Raw genomic sequence first — 6,711 nt, forward strand, 5'->3', positions numbered from 1 at the left:
TCTGACTTTTGCGACCCCATGGACTATAGCCTGCCAGGCTCCTCTGTCCATGGGATTCTCCAGGCAAGAATACTGGAGTGGGCTGCCATTTACTTCTCCAGGGGGTCTTCCTGACCCAGGAATCGAACCTGGGTCTCGAGCACTGCAGGCAGATTCTTTACTGACTGAGTACAAACTTGAAGCAGAATTAATCATATGGAAATAATCTCTAATTCCACAATGGCATATGCTCTTCAACTTTCTTTGAAACACATGACTATGTCAGTTTTTCAACTTTCCATTTTTAACAGAGAGAAAAAAGTATAATATGATAAATGTCAACTCCTGGTCAATATTAGAGAAATATTACATAGTGGTGGGATTTGTAATAAACCTGAGAACACCTGAGCAGGTGTTATGAATTAGGAATAGATTTGCCTGAAAGCCCAAAATAACATAGTTTAAATAAAAATGCATTTCTTTTGATAAAAGTCCAGGAAGGCAGTCCTCAGAGGTGTGCTGATTCTAAGATCATCAGGAAACTCAGCACTTTCTTATTGCTCTTGCACCCTCTATCAGCAGCTTCCCCCTTGAAATACAACTTGATTTTTCTAGCATTAAATCCGCATTCCACCCAACAAGAAAAAGGAAAATGAAGAAAATGGCATCCTTAAGGACATTTCTATCTTTCACACACCACAGCCAGTAACATCCTACTAGTCGGAACTCCTGGTCAGACCCAAATAAAAAGGAAACTGGGTTTTTAAGTGGCCATGTGCTGAGCTAAAAACTGGGAGCTTGATTACTGTTGACACTGAGGAAAACAAATATTGGGGAACAACTAATAGCCCATGTCATAAGACTACTCAACTCCAGGTAACAATCCATGTGTGAATGTGGACCTACTGAAACTAGAAATGCTAATTATTCAAAAGAAGTGAAAAATTCATATTCTGTGAAAAACTACAATTTTTAGATGTTGACAAGCAATTCAAAATGTTTTATGGTTTGAGGGTCAAAAATCAATGGTCTACATCCTACTTGAGTGTACTGCTTGTGACCATTTATGTAGATAAGAGTAGAACACATCATGAAAAAGAGATCCCACATTAGCAATTAGGATGGCCAAGAGACAGACATAAAATGAAGTCATATAAATAGCCAAAGGGATCAAGAACCATTTAACCCAGAGAAAAGAAAATCTGCTGTGGACATGATAACTGTCATTTATTATATGAAGAACAGTCCTATAGTATAAAGTTCAGATTTATATGTGACTCTAAAGGGCAAATTAAAAACCAAAGTACAGAAACACAAGTATAATATAGGAAACAAAACATAAACATAATATAGGAAAGAGTTTTAAAGTATTTTTTGAGATCTGTTTTGATTGACATTTTTTTAAAGCCTGTGTTTTTCTTTAATATAAAGCCCATCTAACCTAGAGCCTGTTGCACTGTTTTGTATTTATATTAGTATATATATATATATAGTCCTCTTCCTTCCTAACTTCTCTCCTAGGAACAGTCCCAAATGAATGAGTTACTCAAGACAAGCTTCCTTTCAAATTTACATTTTCAAGACTGGGCTTAAAGTTAATAATAAAGTTATTAAAATTGCAAATTTAAAACTTTGTCTTATTTAAGACAGCAAATTCATCTTATAAATCTTGTTATATTTATAAATCTAATAAATTTATAAATCTAAAAAGCATATCAATCAACTGACCTTAAAGAACTCAACTTCTTTCTTTTTTATTGGTATAAGTCACAGAACATTTTTTTAAAAATCACCCTTTAAAAATATGCAATTCAGCAGTTTTGGTGTACTGGCAAACTTGGACAATCACCACTATCTAATCCAGAAAATATCCAATAGCCCCAAAAGAAATCCCATACCCCTTAGCAGTCACTCCTCATTTGCCCCCCAAATCCCTAGCCTTAAGCAATCTCTATAAATTTGCTTATTCTGGACATTTCATACACATGGGTCCTACTGTATGTGGTCTTTTGTAACAGACTTTTTAAATTAGCATGCTGTGTTCAAGATTCATCCGTATTGTAGCATACATCAGCACTTCATGCTTTATTTATAGTCAAATAGTATTCCATTGCAGGGATATACCACATTATATCTATCAGTTCATCAGCTGATGGTCATTTTGATTGTTTCCACTTTTTGGCTATTATGGATAATGCTGCTATGAACATCATGTACAAGTTTTTGCGTGGATATATGCTTTCCATTCTCTTGAGTACACAAGAGAATATCCAAGAATTGCTGGGTCACATGTCAACTCTGTATTTTACTTTTTAAAGTGTAGTTGATTTGGGCTTCCCTGGTAGCTCAGCTGGTAAAGAATCACCTGCCATGCAGGAGACCCAGTTCGATTCCTGGGTCAGGAAGATCCCCTGGAGAAGGATAGGTTACCCATTCCAGTATTCATGGGTTTCCCTGGTGACTCAGATGGTAAAGAATCCACCTGCAATGCAGGAGACCCAGGTTCAATCCTAGGTTGGGAAGATCCCCTGCAGAAAGGCATGGCAAGCCACACCAGTATTCTTGCCTGGAGAATCCCCATGGACAGAGGAGCCTGGTGGGCTACAGTCCATGGGGTTGCAACAAGTCTGACATGACTGAACAACTAAGCACAGCACAGCATAAGCACATAGTTGATTCACAATATTGTGTTATTTTCAAGTATACTGCATCTTACTTTTTGAAGAATTGTCGAATTGTTTTACAAAATGCCTACACCATTTTACATTCCTACAAGCAATGTATGCAAGTTCCAATTTCAATTTTTCTACATTCTTGCTCACATTTGTTATTGTCTATCTTTTTTATTATAGCTATATTAGTAGCTGTGAGTGGTAACTCACTGTAGAACTCAACTTCTCTTAAATGATAAGCTATATTCACAAATCTATTCAAATTCCCTTAGCTGCATTGAAAATTTTAACAACCGATGTTTTTAAGCACTTCAAATGTCTTAGTAGATGAATGAATGTGCAAAACTTCCAATAATTTAAACATCTCTTATGTGTGTGTGCTCAGTCGTGTCCGACTCTTTACGACCCCATGAACTGTAGCCTGCCAGTCTCCTCTGTCCATGGGATTCTCCAGGCAAGAATACTTGAGTGAGTTGCCATTTCTTTCTCCAGGGGATCTTCCCGACTCAGGGATTGAACCTGCATCTCCTGCAATGAAGCCATATTCTTTACCAATGTGCCACCTGGGAAGTCTAAACATCTCTTATAAATCCAATAAATTAAACTTACAAAGACAATAAAACCTAACTTTTCATTTCAAGCATTTAGTACTGATTATAAACATTTTTTTAAAAAATGTTTACATTCTAATTTTTAAATGTATCTGAATCCAACTATAAAACTCAAAATGGAATCATAAACCTAATCTGTGAAATTTTAAACCCCAAATACTTATGTTATCTATAATTACAAATATCTACCATCATTATAGGTATTTAACATTTCAATATTACCTATTTTATTATCAACAATTACTATATTGATAATACTATAAAAATAGTTTGACTCCTTTTAGCATCTTTTAAAATTTTAACTCTTCCTGAGGTTTGAAGAACATCTACTTGATAAGGAAAGAGTTTTACCAGCTCTAATTAATTTTGATCCATTCATTATAATGAGTTGAACACTGACTATGTTTCAGAGAACAAAACAGACCAAATCCTTTGCTATGCTCAAATATTTCCACTGCAAGTCAGTGTTATTAGCATGACTTTAAAACTGACTGAAGAAATGAAAATGGGAGGAGACAGATGCACCTTTTAAAAGGTGAGAGTTATGGTTTCATGACAATAGATAAGGTGAATATGAAGATAAAATACATTATTGAAAACCGCAAAGGAGGAAAAAAAAGAGAAAAGGAATGAGAAGTGGAGGCAGGAAACTGCATTAAAATCTTAGACAAAGCAACCAAGAAAATCCTTGCTGAAAAAATGAATTTTTTTAAAAAAGATGAATTTTGAGGAATGACTGAAGCCAGTGAGGGAGCTAGCCAAGCAGACATCTGGGAAAAGATCATTCCAGATAAGGAATATCAAATGCAAAGGCTCTGAAGCAAAAGCATATATGGAATAGCCAAGAATCAGCAAGATAGTCGATGGAGAAGAGTAATGAGTGGAATCGTGGTTGGAGATGATGTCAGGTCAAGGAGGGCCTTGCAGGTCCCTGAGGGCATAGGAGAAACCATTGGAAAGTTTTGAGCTGAAGAGAGACACAATGTGACTTAGGCTTTAATAGGATCATGCTGGTGTCAGTGTGAGGACTGGCTGAAGAGCAGCCACAAGCAAAAACTAAGTCACTGGTTAAGAGACCAGTAGCACCCAGGCAGTCCCAGGGTGCTGGCAGTGGGGATGCTAAGAAGTGGTTCTGCTTATATTGTGAAAGTGGCATTGGCAGAGAAGAAGGGGAGAATTAAAGATAACTCCGAGGCTTTTGGCCTGAGCAACCAAAAGAACAGAGCCGCCATTAAATGAGATCAGGAACACAAGGCAAGCGGGAAATAGCAGAGGCTCTGTTGTGGGCATTTACGTTTGAGATACTTATTAGACATCCAAGAGGAGAGGCCCAGCAGGCCCCCTGATACACAGATGTGGAATTCAGGGTAGAGATACCACTTAGAAGTATGTGTTTGGAAGTCATGAGTATACAAATGGCATTTAAAGCCCTGAGATTAGTTTAGATCCCCCGAGGAATGAGCGCAGAAAGATGAGAAGACTGCCAGGACTGAACCCTACGTATTCCAGCATTCAGTGGGGGAAATGGAGGGGAACTGCTAAATAGCCTGAGAAGGGATGGCCAAGGAAGTAGGGGAACAGCCAGGCAGGTGTGGTACTCTGAAGTCAAGTGAAGACCGCCCTTCAGGAAAACAACCACAGCTGTGTCAAATGATGCTAACGGGCCAGCTAAGAGGAGGACTAAACAGTGACCACTGGCTCAGACTCTTAGCAAGTACATCAGCTTCCAGGCCCAGAAGAAGTTTCTCCAGGAGAACTTTCCTTGCCAGACCCCAGTGGGAATTAGAAGTTTCCCTTTAGTGCTCCTCTGGCACATGGCACTGATCTATGTAAGAGCATTTAGTCATTCAACAAAAATGTATCTATTATTTATTACTTGCCAAGTGCTACTCTAGGCTGATAACAAAAAGTCAAAAATCCTTTCTCATGGAGCTTTCATGTTAATAGGGGCGTGCAGGGGAACATGCAGTGAACAACGTTAAAAAGAAAATGCGTGTAGTATGTTAGAAGGTACTAAGTGCTACAGAGGAAAATAACAAAAGGAAGGGGTTAGAGAGTGAAAGCAGCGGTCATTTAAAATAGCATGCTCAGCAAAGCCTCTCTGAGCAAAGAGTGAACCACAAGGACATCCCGGAAAAGAGTATTCCAAACAGAGGAAACAAACACAGAAGCTCTAAGTCAAGAGCATGCCCCTTCTGCTCAAGGAATAGCACGGGAATCTGTGAGGCTGGTTCAGAACAAGGGAGAGTGTTAGAAGAGAAGCACAGAGAAGTGATGAGGCGAGGGGGCAGGTGGGCAATGGTCTTGTAGGTCATTGAAAAGACTTTAGCCTTTTCTCTGAATCAAATGCAGAGCTTGGAGGGAGTTGAGAAGAATGATGTGAGATCACCCTGGTTTCTGCTTTGATAATAAACTGCAGAGGAGGGCACCAACAGAAGCAGAGAGCTAGTTAGCAGGCAACTGCAATAACAAAGGTGAGGCTGGGAAAACTTGTCCAAAGTAGAATGCCAAAGAAGGTCTTATCCAGCAAATACTATTGAAGAGGCAACCATTTCCTGCTTTCCACAGGCTGAGAAGTAGAATCCTTGACCAATAGTACTATTCTGTTGTATCAGCTGGGGCAGGCTAACTGCTGTATCAGATGAACTACAAAATTTCTGAGACTTAACAATATATATTTGTTTATAGCTCATGTAAAGTCGCTCTCTTCCAAATGGTAATTTGAGAACTTAGAATCCTTCCACCTTGTGGCTTCACCAGTCAACAGAAGGCTTTCTTATGCTGCAGGAGAAAGAGAAGAAGGAGTCTTACTTGGTAAGTATGAATGAGCCAGCCCTTCTGCTCCAATTCCATTGGCCAGAACTCTACCATATGGCCACACTTAAACTTCAAGGAAGGCTGGGAAAGAGAGAGCCCCGCTGCATGCCCTGGAGGAAGAGGAAGCTAACCCAGTGAAGAGCTAGCCATCTTCTGTTCCAGCTGTGAATGAACATGCTCTTAATCACCACACATTCTGAGACCTCCTTCTTCAATGCACCATGAGCTAATTCCTTTGCAGATTTTTAAATTACAAGGAGATGGCTATTTTTATGTCCACCACTGTGATCACTTACTTGCCGCAACTCTTTAAGCTTTCTGAAAAAGACCAATTTTTCCTCAGCCTAGTTCTAGAAGAAAGAAGATGAAATGAATGAAGTTGTAGCAAACTGAATGACTAACAAACTGCTTTGGGGAATACAGTCCACAACTGCTGCACACCCATTTCCTAGAGCATTTTGCACAGTTGCTTTATCACTTGGAAAGAGATGGGGAGCTCATTTCACATGCATTAGAATAGATATGTAAAACCAAGAACAACAGAGATGAAAGTTACACATTTGCGTTCACAGTCAGCTCTTAATGATCTGTGTGGAAGAAAAAGAAACATAGATAATTTAAAACAATACACA

General features: G+C 38.9%; 1 long non-coding RNA gene across 1 annotated transcript; it reads left to right on the plus strand.

Moving 5' to 3' along the window:
• Positions 1-3,545: 3,545 nt before the first annotated feature.
• Positions 3,546-6,036, plus strand: LOC123330537. Its single transcript, XR_006546533.2, has 2 exons — positions 3,546-5,091; positions 5,951-6,036. It is a non-coding gene; the product is annotated as an uncharacterized LOC123330537 (long non-coding RNA).
• Positions 6,037-6,711: the final 675 nt, after the last annotated feature.

The sequence above is a fragment of the Bubalus bubalis genome, chromosome 19 (genome assembly GCF_019923935.1).
Source record: "Bubalus bubalis isolate 160015118507 breed Murrah chromosome 19, NDDB_SH_1, whole genome shotgun sequence".
In the NCBI taxonomy this organism is placed as follows: Eukaryota; Metazoa; Chordata; class Mammalia; order Artiodactyla; family Bovidae; genus Bubalus; species Bubalus bubalis.